Source organism: Hyaena hyaena, unplaced genomic scaffold, assembly GCF_003009895.1.
Source record: "Hyaena hyaena isolate Hyena2069 unplaced genomic scaffold, ASM300989v1 scaffold_525, whole genome shotgun sequence".
NCBI lineage: Eukaryota > Metazoa > Chordata > Mammalia > Carnivora > Hyaenidae > Hyaena > Hyaena hyaena.
In genome coordinates, this window is record NW_024081157.1 from 557,824 (window position 1) to 575,152 (window position 17,329).

The 17,329-nt window shown below is 37.9% G+C and overlaps 1 protein-coding gene and 1 pseudogene across 4 annotated transcripts in view; both read left to right on the forward strand.

Moving 5' to 3' along the window:
* The window catches only part of ABL2 (ABL proto-oncogene 2, non-receptor tyrosine kinase), a 103,981-nt gene that overhangs the window by 28,985 nt on the left and 57,667 nt on the right, over window positions 1-17,329 (forward strand). The window lies entirely within an intron of this gene.
* LOC120247469 lies at window positions 8,906-9,733 on the forward strand (annotated as a pseudogene).

Below are 17,329 nucleotides of genomic sequence, written 5' to 3' on the forward strand. Positions count from 1 at the left end.
GACTCTGCACTGTCAGTGGGGTTCAATCCCACAGACTATGAGACTATAACCTGAGCCAAAATTCAGAGTCAGGTGCTAACCCACTGAGCCACCCAAGTGCTGCCCCTCTCTTTTTTCTTTGAACATATTAAACACAATACATTTATTACTGAGTAACCAGTTACCTGGAAGTTTAACAGCTTAAAACAACTGGTATTCACAGTCTCACATGATTTCTAGAAAGTTTCGGGGTGCCTGGGTGGCTCAGTAGGTTAAGCGTTTGACTGATTTCAGCTAGGTCATGATCTCATGGTCTGTGAGTTCGAGCTCTGCATTGGGCAGAGTATGTCAGTATGGAGTCTGCTTGAGATTTGTGCTCGCTCCCTCGCTCGCGCTCTCTCTCTCTCTCTCTCCCTTTCTCTCTCTCAAATAAACATTTAAAAAAATGAAATCCAGAAGTTTCTTATCTCCATGATTGTGGCTCAGGGTGTCTTGGGAGGTCCCATTAAACCTGCCAGCTGGAGCTGTGGTCATCTGAAGGCTTGTCTGGGGATGGAAGATCTGTTTTCAGGATGGCTTCACTCCCATGGTTGCCAGTGGGAGGCCTCAGTTCCTTGTCACATGGACCCCTCTGATAGGACTGTTTGAGTACTCTCACAATATGGCAACTGGCTTTCCCTCAAAGCAAGTAATTCTAGAGAGTGAACCAGTACCTTTTAGGACCTAATCCCTAAGGCACACAAGCTTTCTTCCATCTTTTTTTTGTTGGAAGCAAGTCCCTAATTCTACTCAAAGGGTAGGGAATCAAGCTCTGCTTCATGAAGGGAGGGATATCAAACAATTTGACAAGGAATAGACTAGAGCTACTCTAGTACTGTGTTAATGCTCATAATAAAGTGATTTTTAACAAACAAAACTCTAAAGAAAAGTCTTAGATGACAGAAGCACATTTTATCTTGGACCAGTTTAATGGGGCCAGTACTAATAGTATTTACATAGTGGATGGCATTGTTAAAAGGCAGTTTATACAGATATCACTTATTTGCCACAACAACCCTGTAAGATAATAGAACTCTCTAAATAACCCGGTAATAAAATGAGCAGACATTTCTTAAATAAATCAGTAAAAGTTGAGGTACATAATGCCATTAGAAGCACTAAGAATAGAATTGTAGCTAGTCAAGGAATTTAGTGTTGATTTAGTTGAAATTTGAAGGATGGGTAGGAGTTAAATGGTCAGTGGATAGGAGTGGGAAGATTGTTTTAGGTAAGGGGTAACAGAAGGTGTTCTGTTCATATGGGGTGGATGGAAGAAACAGGGTAACATTGCTTTCAGTTTGTTCAAGTATGACTGAAAAGATCTTTATACTTTGTATTCTTCAATAGATTTTGCCTGATTGCTTGCAAAACATGAAATAGTCATTATTTTGTTTTTATTTGTGTATAGGATGTTGATGCCTTAAAAATAGTTTTTTAGTCCTTCTTCATATTCCAAATGTTATCAGAAATTATATGGTATGTTGGGGCACCTGAGTGGCTCAGTTCAGTGTCCAACTCCTAGTTTCGGCTCAGATCATGATCTCACAGTTCATAATTTTCAGGCCCTTTTCATAGTTTTTAAAATTCTTTTTTGGTAACTGTTGGCTCTTCAGGAGCACACTACTTAATATTCCTAATTTATTGTTGACATTTAGATCAGTGAGGTAGTTTGAGTAATTTCCATAATAACTTCCTTTATTTTAAATTATATTATCAGGATATTATTAAAGAAGATTGGAAAAATACATACTTTTCTGGTTAGTATTGTTAGTGAATCTGTTAAGATCAGAGACTTACAAAGTTCAGCTTAATAAGCCAAAAAACCTGTTCCTTACCAGTCCACTAGGGGATACTCCAGTACTTAGAAAATCCACGTGCCACTGTACATAGTTTTAAAATTATCTCCTACTTAATAAAATCATTACTTCTACTTGCTTACATGAAGAAAAGACTTTTAGGTGTGGTTTGGTCTATTAATCTGACAATAATAGTCACGTGTGGAAGAATTGACAGCATATTTTTTAGCTTTTTAAAGGTATAGTTGGCAAATTGGAATTGTATCCATTTGATTAGAACATCAGGTTGTATATTTTGAGGTATGCTGATGGATACCTGATGGTTTGATATATATGTGTATATATATATATATGTGCAAACTAATGTTTTGATATATGTACACATTGTGAAGTGAATACACTCAGACTAATCAGCATTTTCCTTCTTTTTGGTATGGAAAGAACTCTTAAGATCTACTCTCAGCAGATTTCAAGTACACAACACATTTATTATTAACTGTAGTTACCATGCTGTTCATTAGATCTCCAGAATTAATTCATCTTGCATAACTGAAACTGTACTATTTGTCCTGCATCTCTTCGTTCCCTCTCCCTCCCCAGCACAACCATCATTCTACTTTCTCTGAATTTGACTATTTTAGACTCCACAAATAAAGGAGGTCATGGGATTTGGTGCATTTTTAAAGTGTGGAAATTCACAGTATGATTAGTTTTTCTGATGGTAATGCCTTAAGCTTATTTCTTTGAGCATGTTAGAAAAACTGGTTACTTTTGTTTCTTAGTACGGGAAAGTAAGGATTCTCACTTATTTTCTCAGTTGTGTTTTTGCTCAGGAAGTCAGAGAAGCTGGTACTTGGTTTGAGTTGGTTAAAATTTTCTCCATTGTATCATGTGCATTCTTTTAAACGTTTAATTTAGAAATATGAACTGCGACCTTAGGTACACATAACAGGATCATCCATGGTGCTACTAAAGGTAGTTTAGTTTAATATTATCTTGACTTCTTCCTGGTAATTTAAATAGACAAAGTGCCATTAAATAATGCTTTAAAGAAAAATGTATAAAAAAATTGAGTTCTATTTTTAAAATAGCCAAGTTTCAAGAAACTTCATGTCAAGAAAAAATTAGTCTCTTATATTAGGAAAAGGTTATCAGACTTAATGTCTCAGAAAATACTTTGGTTGACCAAGAATTTATTCTAGAGAAATTTATTCCTCATTAAAAAGTTTTTGTATGAATGTATGTGTTCTGCATAGCATATATTTAATTTTTCTCTGTATATAGGTACTTATAGATTAAGTGATTTATCAGATTTAACTCCTCAGTTCATCTGATCTCTGCTATTTATACGTAAAACAAATGGCTGAAATCATGTGCCATTGTGACAACATAATTTGGAAAATGGAAAGTCAGGCAGTCTGGGATAAGAATGTTTTTATTGTCCACTGAAAATAAAGGTGACATGGGAGTTATTCAGAATTGGTTTTACTTAGCGTTTAGGTGATAATTTTACAGGATATTATAGAGATAACTGTGTTGGGTAGAGGGATTCCATTGACATTCTGATACTACATTTTTTTGTTTTATCTCTGTCTCCCTAGCAAAATGGGGAAAGCATAGAGAGTGTGTTGTGATAATTAGCTTTTTGGTTGTGCATCTGGATTGATCGACTGGCATGACCAGGATGCTAGCTGTACGTACCTGTGCTATAGTGAGAGCCAGAAGAGTCCTCTCAGCCGTTTTCCATAACTAGTTCTATAACTACTGAGTCTGGGTAAGTTCCCTTCTGTATACAATACAATGACTAAATCAATAAATGAATGATGACTGGTTTGTGTTTTGTTGTTATATTTTGACTATAGAGGAAAGGCAGAATGTCCACAAAGCTATCACAGTTGCTCTTTTTACACTTTTTTGTTTGTAATTATTTTTTCTTTTAAAGAAAGGAAACGACCATTTATGGTGCTTTTGTTTAGGCCCAAACTTAATTAAATTTACTTATTTAAAGTATATAGTTGAGCTTAGTTTTTATACGACGGAATTCAGTTGATTGTCAATTTTTTTCTTCTAATTTCAGTTTAGGGAGTAATTAATTGTAATTTCAGGGGAGAAGGGGTGTGTGTGTGTGTGTGTGTTTGTGTGTGTGTTTTCATGTGTTTTCAGTAGGCTCCGCACCTGGTATGGGGCTCTAACTCATGACCCTGAGATTAAGAGTTGCATGCTCAACTGACAGAGCCAGGCAGGTGCCCCGTGTTTTTTTAATCTCAGTAGTAGTAGAGATGATTTAAATGATGGGGGATTATGTGTATATGGTTAGAGTGATTTCATACAGAAAGATTAAGCTTGTCTAATATTAATATATATGAGTTGGAAAAATATGCAGCGTTACCTGAATTTGAAAAGAAGTACAGTAGTCTATTACCTTATAGCTGGCAGAAATCAGTTCTTAGTCTTTCAAGTTGGTTTTATAATTGTCATCCTTTGTGATATAATACTAGTATAAAATACTAGGAAGGCTTTTAAGTCTAGTATTGGTTCATGAAGGAGTTCATTACTATCATGCTGGTTCCCCTTCCCCCCTTTTTAAGTAGGCTCTATGCCCAGTGTGGGGCTTGAACCCTGACCCTGACATTTATAGGAATCACATGCTATACAGACTGAGCCAGCCAGGCGCCCCTGGGTTTCCTCTTTTGAAAAGTGACCTTTTTCATGCGTCCTTCATACCCTGTTGAGAGGACCCTGTTTTCCAGAGAACTGGGAGTGACTTCCTGGCCAAATAAGGGATCACCTGTGATGATAAGGGATAATGGGAAGTGACTGAATAGCTACTTCCAGTCTTCCTTTTCCAGTGCTCTTCCCACCCATTCCCATTACCAGGGCTAGGACCGTAAGTTCTGAATGTACTGGAGCCTGTCCTGGAATATTCTTTGTTAGTGCTGTAATCTTTAGTGACAAAGATTCTGATAACTGTGTCTTTGGCACACAACTCTGTAATTAGTTAAAGGCATTATCATACTTACTGTTTGGCTCTTTTATATGAATGGACTAATGAATATAGCTAACAACTTCCTAGTGACAAGATGATTTCTATTTAATATAAGACTAAGGGAGCATTAAAGAAGGAACATATAACTTCTGCTCTGAGAAATTCCTGAAGAATCTTACTGAAACATCCCAGAACAACATAAAGAATATCATATTTTTGCTATTAGTGTTCTGTGTCTTGAAAATGCAGAATTGAACTGGAACATTTATGTAAGTCCAGCAACAATATTCCTATTAAAATTCCTATTCCTATTAAAATTTTATTAAAATTAAAAAGACCACATTAGTACAGTTTTAAGATTTAAGTTAGCACATTAACACAATTAATGAAGTTAGCACATTAATATAGTGTTAACACATTAATATCAGTCAAGATTTAAGAGGTATGTATTTAAGTGCCCTATACCTCTCCCCCTTCAGCCACCCACTTCTCTTCCTTAGAGGCAAGCAATATTCCCAGTTTAAAGGAGACTTTTAACATGAATTATTTAAAGGATTTCTTTAGTATGCATGAATAGCTAAAGTTGACAGTGTGGCTTCTAGAGTCGTACATTTTGAATTTTCATTTACTTGACCTTTAATGAGCACCTACCAGACACTTTCTTGGCACTGGGAATATGTTGGTGAACAAATGAAACTCCCTGCCTTCGTGGAGATTATATTGTAGTGGGTGGAGACAGGCGCTCAATATTTATTTACTACATCATGTGGTGAGGACTTTTTTTAATTAATAAATTTAATTATTTTTGCTTTCCTTCCCTTATGTTCATCTGTTTTGTATCTTAAATTCCTCATATGAGTGAAGTCATATGATTTTGTCTTTTTCTGACTAATTTGCTTAGCATAATACCCTCTAGTTTTATCCACTTAGTTGCAAATGGTGATGACTCCTAGGAGAAAAATAAAGCTGGGTAAAAGTACAGACCAATATGGGAAGTGCTGTTCTAGATAGAATGGTCAAAGAAATCCTCTGTAGGGTGGCATTTCAGCAGAGAGTTAAATGATCTGAAGTAATGAAACTTAGGGCTTTCAGAACAGCATTCTAGGGGCAGGATCATCAAGGACAAAGTTTCAGAGAACATTTTCAAGGCAGAGGTATCCTTCTGGAGTGGCAGAGGCGGTTAGACTGGCTAGAGGACTGACCTGGTGGGAGGATGTTGGGGGATAATATATAGAAGTCCAAAGAAGGTAAAAGTTGCATGGAAGACGAGGGAGACTGCTGAGGGCTTTTTTGTGGAAGACTTGCATACCATCATAAGGAATTAGGACTTTATTCTGAGGAGGATAGGAATCTTGGACTGGGGGGGGTATATTTAAAAGGTCCAATCTGACTGCTTTGTGGAGAATAAACTCTTGAGGACAAGGATGAAAGCAGAGAGACAAGTTATGAGTCTAAAATAGCCATAGAATATGTAGTACTGTACTAGATACAGTGAGCTTTTATCAAGTCTAGTTAGGAATCATTTCTTTCTGGGATTTGACTCCTACCATTGAAGAGAGGAGTAAAATTAAAAGTGAATTAGTAGAGGATATTTATATTTACGATTTTTTTAAGATCTTATTTTTTTAATTAATCTCTGTACTCAACATGGGGCTCAAATTCATGACCCTGAGAGAAAGAATCCCACATGCTCTTCCTACTTAGCCAGGCACCCCAAGTATTTATATTTTTAAGTGGTAACTTTAGGGGAACACTTGGATGGCTCATTCAAGTTAAGTGTCCCACTCCTGACTTTAGTTCAGGTCATGATCTCATGGTTTGTGGGTTCAAGCCCTGCATCAGGCTTTGTGCTAACAGCACAGAAGTCTGCTTGGGGTTAATATTCATTCTCTGTCTCTGTCTCTTTCTACCCCTCATTTGCCCCACCCCTGCATGCGTGTGAGCGTGCACGCTCTCTCAAAATAAATAAACTTTAAAAACTAAAAACTAAAAAAAGTGGTAACTTTAAGAATTATAGTTAAACTCTGTAATCATTTAAATTTGTATAGATCCCATGTCACTTGCATCTTAAAGAAATCTTAAAGAAAAAAAATTCTTAAAAAAACTTCAATACCTTTTGTAGTTATAGCATGCAATAATTTTTTTTTTCCTTAGGCCTACCAAAAAAGACTGAGTGGCAGAGTTTTGACAAATTAAATATTGGGTGCTATTTTCTCCTTTCCACTTTTATTTTGAATTTGAAACTGCTTTGGTTTCTCCAGCATGTATCAGTATGCTAAAAAGTATTTGAAAGTAAAAATTCTTAGACTTTAAGCAAGCAAGGTGGTTGAAAACACATGGAATGTAAAAATGTCAACATGTAAAATTTAAACTTTTGAACGATTGAATAATATGTCTGAATTTGCTAGTAAACCTCTTATGTCTCTGATAGTGTGGAAACGAGTTGCATCAGAGGAAATCTGAAATTTGAGGATCCTAGAGCTTTTAATATCTAGGTGAATAGAGGCACTTTTTAATTTTTTTTGATTAAAGGCACTTTGAATCAAAAATGAAATCATGGATAGGGAAGGCATAAAAACCAGGCATAGTAAAGGTGTAGGAAATAGATAAGCAAAGTGATCACTGTGAAAGCATACTAAAATATAAATAGTGTTGGAAGGAGAAGAGGAATAGAAAATGAAAGATAAAAGGAAAGCCTAGCACATTGCTGGATCCAGTCAAGTTTAGGGAGTGCGTTAAAATGACTAACATACACCCTTGAAAAGAACTCTGAAAATTAGTTCCTAAAACTACATTAGTTAGTTATATAGTAGAAGGGCAGAGATAATTTACTCTTAATTTTGATTAATTTGATCTGCTTGTCTGGAGTTCCTAAAATATGAAAACAAAGTATGATATACCTCAGTTATGATTCATGGAGTCATAAGATTTTTGAGCTGAAAATAACCTTAGAGCAATCTCTTCCCCTGCCCATTAATTTTACAGGTTGGACAAATGGGAGCACAGTTGTAAATTCTCATATCCAATTATGATGGAAGAAAGATGAGAATTTAGGTCTTCTGACTTCCAGTTCACTGCTCTTTCACAGTGTTTTTGCCTTGTTTGTTTTGTGTTGTAGTTTTTTGACTATTTCAGTTGTATGTTAACAAAGACAGAAGTTTTTTGTTGAATTGCCGTTTTGTGATTAAGCAACTTGAGTGAGTGCTTTACACATTCCTATAAAGGTGCTCTTCTCTTTATATTGAGAAGGTAACAGCCTTGTGATTATCTTCTAATTGAAAGTTGACCTGTAAAGGAATGCATTATCTAAACTTTTCAAACTTAATTACCAGCCTTATGGTTGTGTTTATTGCTTATTTATTTTGTTTTGAACTAATATTTTGCATAGTTAAATTTATTTAGAAGTGAAGTATGCAAGTGTAGGTGGAAATTTTTCTGTTAAAAGTTTATAGAACCCGGGCGCCTGGATGGCAGTGTCAGTTAAGCTTCTAGGCTCTAGATTTCACCTCAGGTCATGTTCTCACCGTAGATAAGATTGTTATTGGGCTGTGCACTGACAGTGAGGAGTTTGCTTGGGATTCTCTCTCTCCTCTCTCTGCTCCAAACCTGCGTGCATGTGCTCTCACTCTCTCTCGCTCGCTCAAAAACAAAACACAAAAAAAGTATAAATGTAATATATGTCCTGTGTATCTTTTTGTTTTGTTAAGTTTTACCTCAATTCTGGACTTAGTGTAGTTGTTTAAAAAATACATTTTTGGGGACACCTGGTTGGCTTAGTCGGTTGAGTGTCCCACTCATAATTTTTACTCCGGTCATGATCTCACAGTTCGTGAGATCGAGCTCTCAGTTGGGCTCTGTGCTGACAATGAGGAGCCTGCTTGGGATTCTCACCCTCTCTCTCTGTCACCCCCCCCCAATATATATTTTTGTGTGTGGATGTGTTTTAAATCACTGAATCTATCAGTTTCCTCATTTGTAAGTTGGCAATAATAGTAGCACTTAAGTCACAGCATTGTAAAGATATAACAAGATAAAATGTGTAAAGTGCTTGGCACATGGTAGATACTGGTTAAGAATGTAGATTTTCTCTTCTAGAAAACACCACATGGTGGATGACACTGGTGCTGCAGGAGGGCCCTGAGGCCCAGGTCCCTGCAGTGGGAGGCCAGGACAGGGCATCTGGGGCAGAGGCGGGGGCACGGAGCTCATACAGGCAAGACCAATGACAAGGAGTCAAGGATAAGAAGATAAAGTCCCTGGAAGAAATCTCTTCTCTCTGCCCATCAGGGAATCTGAGACCATTGACTTTTTCCTGGAGACACCCGAGGTTTGAAGATCGTGCCTATGCAGAAGCAGACCCTGCTGGCTTTAGGGCATTTGTTGCCATCGGAGATTATGTTGAATGTGTTGGTCCGGGTGTTAAGTGCTCCAAGGAGGTAGCCACTGCCATCCATGAGGCCATCATCCTGGCTAAGCATTCCATCATACCAGTACAGCTAGGCTACCAGAAGAGCAAAATTGGCAGGGCCCACACTGTCCCGTGTGAGGCGACCAGCTGCTGTGGCTCTGTGCTGGTGTGCCTCATTCCTGCCCCCAGAGGTACTGGCATTGTCTCAGCCTCTGTGCTCAAGAAGCTATTGCTGATGGCCAGTATGGATGACTGCTATACCTCAGGCAGGGGTGACAGCCACCCTGGGCAACTTTGCCAAGGCCTGCTTTTTTTTTTTTTTTTTTTTTTTCTCTTTTTGCCAAGGCCACTTTTGATGCCATTTCCAAGACCTACAGCTATCTCACCCTGGACCTCTGGAAAGAAGCTGTGTTCACCAAGTCTCCCTGTTGGGGATTTACTGTCTTGTAGAGACCCACCCACACCAGCGTCTCTGTGCAGATGACTCAGGCTGCAGCTGTGGCCAATAAGAAAAGTGAATTGTGAATTAAAGCCTGGGGGGGGGGGGACAAAACAAAACGAGAATGTAGACTTTCTGAGTTAATATCTGAATTCTGCCACTTATTTAATTGTATGTCCTTGTAAAAGTTATGTAACCTTTGTTAGCTTCCTTTGTTTGGTCTTCTTGAGTCTTCCATAAAGGAAGCCTGTGTGTAGTGGAATCATTTTTTTTTTTTTTTTTTAGCCTGTTTCCAGCTCAGAGATGTGGGGATCCAAAGGGCAGTTTTCATTTTGTTTGTATCTGTCTTTTTAGTTCAGCCTGGCAGTATTTCTGCTAGTACAGTTTTTGTGATAGGGGTCACAGCATTTTCATATGTATTCCATATGCTCAGGAAGTGATGTAACAGAGATGGGGAGAAGGGAAGGAAAGACGCTGATGATGTGGTGGAGAGGAGAACTGCTGGGGCTCATGTCATTGAGTTGGTGGTAGGGCCTGGAGCTTGTGCACGAGGGAAGGGATTGGGTAGAGAGAAGGAAAGATAGTTCATTTATTATAACAAAAAGGAAGGCAGAGGACATAGGTGCAGATAGATTCTGATACTGTTGGTGGATGTGATGATAGTTCCTGGAAATCCTCTTCTGATGGCTTTAAGTTCCTAAGCAAGTCATCAGCTGAGAGTGAGAAAGGGCATGGAAGAAGGCATTAGAAGTTTGAGAGGAGAGGAGAGAATTGGCATTTTTAAGAGAATTGGGAGAGTGAATGGGCTTGGGAAATAGAATATGATTACCCTGCCAAATTCAGGGCTCATTTGAGGTTAGGGGTTGTGAGTTAAAAGTGAGGCCAGTCAGCTTGGTTGTGTGCTTTTTTACTCGGCCTTCTCCTTTAGTTGTAGGAGAATAGACAAAGAATTAAGCAGGATTGTGATTTTGCAAAGTGAGTATATCCCAAGTGAGAGAGAAGAGCAAGGGATCATAATGATGGATCATGGAACTTAAACTGGGTAAGGAGAGAAGAGAGGACTTCCAGGGGTGAGGGAGAGTGAAAAGAGTGTTAGGTTAGTAGATTTAAGGTTCTGGTGCGATCAACTGTGATGGCGGGAGTTCACGTATGAGAAGGAATGAGCTTGTAGGATAGAACATGAATTCAAAAGTGGTTGCATAAAATTGAGATTATTGAGAATGGTGCATTGTAGTGTGTGGCTGAAGTAGGGTTACATTTAGTTTTTTGATCTTCACAGCAGCTGAATGATGTAAATAGCGTAAGCATCATTATTCATGTTTTATGGGTGGAAAAACTGAGCTCAGAGAGGTTGGACAGTTGTCCCAAGGTCACAGAGCTAGGACTCTATTATTCTAATTCTCAATATTCACTCCTATACCATACTATATCAATTTTCTGAAAGTTGGTGACTTGTTACCCTCTCTATGAAACTAAAGAGCAGCCTCAAATCAAGGCTTTTTAAGAAATGTACATGAACAAAACTGTTTTGCTCTTCAGTAATCTACAGAGACTTTGGCATAAGGGTGATGATGAGGAGTTCATTGCTTCTATTATTATCTAACTGAGCTTAGTAAACACACACGAGTGTGCGCGTGCACACACACACACACACACACACGAGGCTTAAATATGACCATTTTGTTTAAAATCTCTTTTGTAAGGACACTTAAGGTGGGTGGGGGACAGGACAAGCAGAAATGTACTGTTCTTTCAGCAGCGCGCCTGGACAGACAGCTGTGCTGTCCAGTGTATCTGCTCAAACCCATGTACATTCTTTAAGGGGGCAGTTTGCACCATTGCAGGTCCTAGGAGAGCATAGTTGCCTATTGGATAATGTCCGTTTGGGATATGATTTGTCTTTTCTCCCCCCAGTAAGTAGTAATTATGGCTTTTCTTTGTGTTCTTACACATTTGGGTTTGTATTTGGGGGTAGACTTTGAAGAGTTCTTCAAATGTGAGGGAAGAATGAAAGATATATATCAAATATAATATATATCAAATATAATATGAACTTATATTTACCATTTTAAATGTTTGCCAGAGTAAAAAAATAGGATGTCTAAATTTCAGATTTTCTTCTCTTTTTTTATTTTTATTTAAGTTTACATCCAATTTAGTTAGCATACAGTGCAACAATGATGTCAGGAGTAGATTCCAGTGATTCATCCCCTATGTATAATACCCAGTTCTCATCCCAACAAGTGTTCTCCTTAATGTCCCTCACCCATTTAGCCCATCTCCCCTCCCACAACCTCTCCAGCAACCCTCTGTTTGTTCTCTGTATTTATGAGTCCCCCTCCCTGTTTTTATATTATTTTTGCTTCCGTTTCCTTATGTTCATCTGTTTTGTATCTTGAAGTCCTCATATGAGTGAAGCCATATGATATTTGTCTTTCTCTGACTAATTTTGCTTGGCATAATGCCCTCTAGTTCCGTCCACGTAGTTGCAAATGGCAAGATTTTTTTTTTTATTGCTGAGTAATATTCCATTGTAAATATATACCACATTTTCTTTATCCATTCATCTGTTGATGGACATTTGGGCTCTCTCCACACTTTTGCTTTTGTCGATAGTGCTGTTATAAACATTGGGGTGCATGTGCCTCTTTGAATCAGCACTTTTGTATCCCTTGGATAAATAACCAATAGAACAATTTCTGGGTTGTAGGGTAATTCTGTTTTTTAATTTTTTGAGGAACCTCCATACTGTTTCCCAGAGTGGCTGCCCCAGTTTGATTCCTAGATTAATGTTGCTTTCATGCTCTTTCTGTTCCTAATTTTTCTTTCTTTTTCTTTTTTAAAAGTTGTTTTTAACTGTGGTAAAATATACACCGCATTAAACTCCTCGTCTTCTCAGGTAATGTTTTAATACACTCAGATATATTTTGTTCATATGATATTCTGTTTAAAGTAGAGCAGTGCCCTGTAGATGACCCTTAGGCGCTCTGACTGGTGGAGCTTCCCTTTCCTGTCACTACTCTTCGGTCTCCTACCTGTTACTGGTACTGAAATCTTTTACCCCAGTAGAATGGAGTTTCATGACCGAACAGGAGGGTAGAGACGTGGTAGACCTGGCAGCTGATGCTCCCTCCTACAGCATCTGTGACATGTGGGTCGTATCTGCTCCAGAGCGTTCATGCCAGCTCCTCAGATGTGTAGGGAAGCCTCAGCCTGAGTGCTACAGCTCTGACTTTGTCACTTCCTTTGTTTCTTACCATCTTCAGGGTGAGGTCTAAACTCATTAGAGCGTCATCCAAGGCTTTCATGATCTGGTGCCTGCCTAGCTTCATACATGTTCTCTAGGTTCCAGCCATACTAAATAAAACATGCAGTTCCCTAAGTATGCGTTGTCCCTGGCACATAGTATATTGTCCAGAAATATTTCTGGAGAGAGAGAGACAGACAGAGAGACAGAGAGAGAGAGAGAGAGAGAGTGTGTGTGTGTGTGTGTGTGTGTGTGTGTGTATCAAATTGTACTCTTTTACAGTATGCTAACTTTATTCCACAGCTACCTCTTTAAGACTCAGGCCAAGAATCCTATATCAAGAGCCCTCTGCTTTTGTCTATACTAAGCACTCTTGCTCTCTGATATCAAAACATTCAGGCCACATCTCTGTATATGAAAGCCGATTCACTTCTTGGGTGTCTCTTGTTGGCATGTGAAATGCTTGAGGGCCAGGGACCATGTGTTATTTACCTTAGTACCCTGTAACTCTTCTATTTTTCATAGAATTTTATATTCATATTCTTCATCTTCTATCACTAAAAGCCTTTTAGGTCAGCTGTTGCTCTTGTTTTCTGATGTTTACATTATATAATGTTATATATTCAATATTCCTGCCTTTTTAATTTCATTTCTTTGCCTTCCCCAGTGAAAATTACATGGACACTTGTGAAATAATCAGTATTTTACTTTTTTTAATAATCAATATTTTAATGAGTATATATCATACATCATAATTAGCATAATATTGCTTATTATGAGATTGGGATGTTGGGTAGGAAAATTAGAATTGCACACTTCATTTCCTGCAGAGGAATTATCTGAGCCCTCTAAATAGTTGGATAAGATTATATAAGCCTTACCCTTCTAGATCAGTACATTTGAATTTGCACATTTTAAATTGGTGACTTATTAATTTGTTGTTACTTAAAATGTAACTTAAAATTGTTAATACATTCGTGTTTCCTAATTTCCACTCTTATATCAGTGTTGCTTTTCTTAATCTTGACGTCAGAAGTTGTGTCATTTCGGTGTTCCTTAGATTTAATGACTTAGTGGGTGACACATTATTTGTTTATAGGAGAAGGCTTTATTTTAGATGGTCTTCCTTTTTAGAGTCCAGAATCTTAATCATTTTACCAGAAGGTTTATTCTCTCTGTTCCTAATTTTAGTGTGAAATCATTTGGGTGAAATAGTAGTTAAGGAGACTATAAGCATACAAAACATGGGTTGGATTTTTTTTGTTTTTTTTCTTTTTGGCGTGAACCTAACTACAATAAAGATTTATCACATAGGGGCACCTGGGTGGCTCAGTCAGTTAAGCATCTGAGTCTTGATTTTGGTTCAGGTCATGTTCTCACAGTTTGTGAGATCGAGCCCCATCTCAGGTTCTTTGCTGACATCATGGAGCCTGCTTGGGATTCTCTTCTCTCGCTCGCTCTCTCTCAAAATAATTAAATAAACTTTAAAAATTATTATATAAACACTGATTGTGTGAAACCCCAAATTTATTAAAAATATTTTTTTAAGTAGGCCCCATGCCCATTGTGGGGCTTGAACTTACAGCCCTGAAATCAAGACCTGAGCTGAGATCAAGAGTTGGACATTTAACCAACTGAGTCACCCAGGGCCCCCATTTTATTTAGTTGTATTTAAATAATTTCTTAAATGAGTTTTTTTAAAGTTTACTTTTGAGAGATTGAGCGTGTGCATGCGTGTGCAAGGGAGAGGCAGAGAGCGAGGCAGACATGGAATCTGAAGTAGGCTCCAGGCTTGAAACTGTCAGTGCAGAGCCCCTGTGCAGAGCTAGAACTCATCATGGGATCATGACCTGAGCTAAAGTCAGATGCTCAGCTGACTGAGCCCCCCAGGTACCTCTTAAATAATTTTTTTAAATTAAAATTAGGGGGGGTACCTGGGGGGCTCAGTCGGTTAGGTGTCTGACTTCAACCTAGGTCATGGTCTCACGGTTTGTAGGTTTGAGCCCTGTGTGGGGTTCGGTACTGACAGTGTCAAGCCTGCTTGGAATCTTCTGTCTCCCACACTCTCTTCCCCTCCCCCACTTGCACTGTCTCTGTCTCTCTCAAAAATAAATAACTAAACTTAAAAAATAAAATAAAATTAGTATGTGGTATTGAAGACCTTTTTTTTTTTTTTTTTTTTTTTTTTTATGTTTATTTTTGAGTGAGTGACACGCAGAGCAAGAGTGAGGAACGGGCAGAGAGAGGGAGACACAGAATCTGAAGCAAGGTCCAGGCTCTGAGCTATCAGCACAGAGCCCAACACGGGACTCGAACTCACAAACTATGAGATAATGACCTGAGCTGAAGGCAGACGCTTAACCACCTTAGCCACCCAGGCACCCCAAGACCTTTCTAATAATTTTTTTTCCTGTTGTAGGCTGACTTTTCCATGGCAGATCTACCAACCTGCCTACCGCAGATAAGCTTTTATGGGATCACGTTTTTAAAACATTTTGTATTGTTTTAACATATATGTAACATAAAATTTGCCATTTTAATCATTCTTGAGTGTACAATTCAATGGAGTTAAGTACATTTACAATATAATGCTACTATCACCACTATCTGTTTGCAAACCTTTTTTAACAACCCAAACAGAAAATGTGTCCCCATTCCTCTCTCCTCACAGTTGCTGGTTACCTCTTATCTACTTTCCTTCTCTAAGAATTTGCCTCTTTAGATATTTCACATAAGTGTACTTAGTTTATTCCACTAACAGAATGTTTTCATATATATCAGACCTTCATTCCTTTGTTTTAATTTAAAGTTTTATTTATTTAAGTAATCTCTGCATTCAACAAGGGGCTTAAACTCATGACCCCAAGATGAAGTCAGCATGCTCTCCTGACTGGGCCAGGCAGGCGCCCCAGAACTTTATTCTTTTTTAAGGCTGAATAGTATTGTGTGTATATACAACCATTTGTTTATTCATTTCTTGGTGGAATATACACACACACACATATATATACACACACATATATATATGGTTGTTTCCACCTTTTATCTATTGGGAATAGTGCTGCAGTGAACATTAGCATGCAAGTTTCTGTTTGAATTCTTGTTCTCTGTTCTTTTGAGTATATACCTGGGAGTGGAATTGCTGGGTCAAATGATAACTCTTTGTTTAGTGTTTTGAGAAACTACCCAATAGTTTTCCATAGGGGCTGTACTATTTTACATACCCACCTTCAGTGTCCTGGGATTCATTCTTAGGAGATAATTCTACCTACATTGTCTTCAGCTAGTTATGTATTACCTTGTGGAAGTTTCTTAACCTCTCTTTGTATTTCAGTTACTTCATTTTTAAAACTGGAGCTTGAATTAGGTAATCAAAAATCGTCTCCTGGGCACCTGGGTGGGTGAGCCAGTTAAACATCCGACTCTTGATTTTGGCTCTGGTCATGACTGCAGGATTTATGGGTTTGAGCCTTGCGTCGGGCTCTGTGCTGCCAGCACAGAGCCTGCTTAGGATTCTCTGTCTCCCTCTCTCTCAAAAATAAGTATAGTTTTTTAAAAAAGTGTCTTCCATCTCTAAAATTGTATGACTAACATTACAGTGCATTGCCATGATTTGCAGTTCTTTAGCCTTCCCTCTCTCTCTTTTTTTTTTTTCTTAATGAACAATTTGACTGCATAAAGGGAGGCAGAACCATTATATGCCTGGTGATAGGAGTGCACTCAAGTCTCCAAATACTTTCTAATTTTTATTAATTGCTTTAAATATGAGCTACTTTACAAAAGTTAGGTTGTTGAAGACTTTTTCAGGTACATCTGCATTGAAATATAATAAACTTTTATTTGTACTCCATGGATCTAAAAACCATGACTTAGGCAAAGATTTATTTTTTCCGCAATTTATGTCACAAAAAGTTTTGCCATACACTGTTCTACATTAGGATATATAAAAAATGTGTATTGTATTTATAATTATATATGATATAATTTATTTTTATGTGTAATTATATATAGTTTGTATATGCAAATACATATACTATTGATGTTATGTTTAGAATAGTATAATAAAATAATAAAAAAGGTTATTTTATTTATTTTTTAAATATTTTTATTTATTTCTAGGAGAGAGACAGCATGAGCAGGGGAGGGTCAGAGAGAGAGGGAGACACAGACTCTGAAATAGGCTCCAGGCTCTGAGCTGGCAGTCAGCACAGAACCTGACGCGGGGCTCGAACCCACGAACCGCGAGATCATGACCCAAGCAAGTCGGACGCTTAACCGACTAAGCCACCCAGGCGCCCCAAGAAAGGTTAAAGAGTGTATCATTTGCATAAAGATAATTATCTCTAGATGCTTAATGAAAGTTTGAAGTAAATGGGAGAGAGGAATCAAGGATAACTGCAAATTTAAAACTGAAAGAAAAGTAGTTCTCATTTAA